Source organism: Dermacentor andersoni, chromosome 2 (genome assembly GCF_023375885.2).
Source record: "Dermacentor andersoni chromosome 2, qqDerAnde1_hic_scaffold, whole genome shotgun sequence".
In the NCBI taxonomy this organism is placed as follows: domain Eukaryota; kingdom Metazoa; phylum Arthropoda; class Arachnida; order Ixodida; family Ixodidae; genus Dermacentor; species Dermacentor andersoni.
Window position 1 is genome coordinate 5,646,014 of NC_092815.1, and position 1,237 is coordinate 5,647,250.

At 48.4% G+C, this 1,237-nt stretch overlaps 1 pseudogene; it reads right to left on the reverse strand.

Annotated features, from left to right (window-relative positions):
* Positions 1–695: 695 nt before the first annotated feature.
* Positions 696–875, reverse strand: LOC126543078 (U2 spliceosomal RNA; annotated as a pseudogene).
* Between the last annotated feature and the right edge of the window lie 362 nt (positions 876–1,237).

Consider the following 1,237-nt stretch of genomic DNA (forward strand, 5'->3'; position numbering starts at 1 on the left):
ACCAGCTCGGTAAGGTTGAGTACTAAAGTATAGAACAATTACCCTTTTGCACATGAATTATGCTACCAGGATTACAACGCGAGGAGAGCTTTCGGTCTCGCAGCAAAAAATTAAAGAAATGTTTACTATAGAAATTACTATAGCAACGGCAAATTATTACTATAAAAACATGAAAGAACACAATAAAACGGATGCCTGCAGGCCTTTATTCAACGTTACTTCGAATTGCTGCTGCAAAATAAAGTGAAAGGGTGAATGCTCACCTATTTATCCCTGTCGACCCGCGACACAACTCAACATGTGAGAGCTTTACGCGGATTGCGCGGCGATGAATGATGATCGAAGGGCGCGCGCACTTGACGGGCCGCAGCACAACAGCGCGTATCGCGCATTTCACTTGAATTGGTGGGCAAATGTTCGCCACACACGCACACCACTCAAGCTTAGTTTGCATGTAGAGACCGTTCATAATTTAACTAAGCGAGGAGTGGGACTGGCGAAGTATCCCGCAGATGGCTTTACTCAAAGCCTGCGGCAATAAATCGACGCAGGGATATTTTTTAATCGACAACAGTGACACGCAAGTAAAGACTGGTACACTTTGTAAAGGACTTTTTACAGCGAAGCTGTATATGGCTAGGTTCTGGGGAAAATTGCAATCGTCTATCGAGCCGTGTAGACCGAGGATTTCTCCCCATACGTGAGCTGATCACGAGGCTTCTGGAATACCGGGCCGAACCGCGGCGGAAGTGAGGCAGGCTTTAAGCACTCCGCCAACTTGAAAAAATAATTTGAAGATATTAGGCCCAAATACAAACCGTATGAGATCTTGAAGTTATAAGAATAGATACTACACTTTGACCCGCATCGGCCATGTCTACGTTCCCACCACCCTGTCTTTGTCGGAGTCCAAGCACTTGAGTATCTCTTTACTTGCGCTCTGCCGTGGGGGCCGTCCCGTTAGCGTGCTGCCCGCCAGGACCGCAAGCCGGAAATAAATGCGAACCGTCCATGTGGCCCAGATCCCGCAATCTTGGAACGTTTCACTGGACCACCGTTTCACCAGGTTTCAGAGGGCGTTTGTGGGGAACCAATTTTGTGTGGCCTGTGTGTGACCGCTTGTGGTTTTAAAGTGACCTCACAGCCATTATTGCACTGCTGGCCCTTGACCAACCCACGATCGGCTTGGCTACGGTAAAGCAGTTTGTGCCCTCGGAGGGCCGTGAGGTGCATGTCT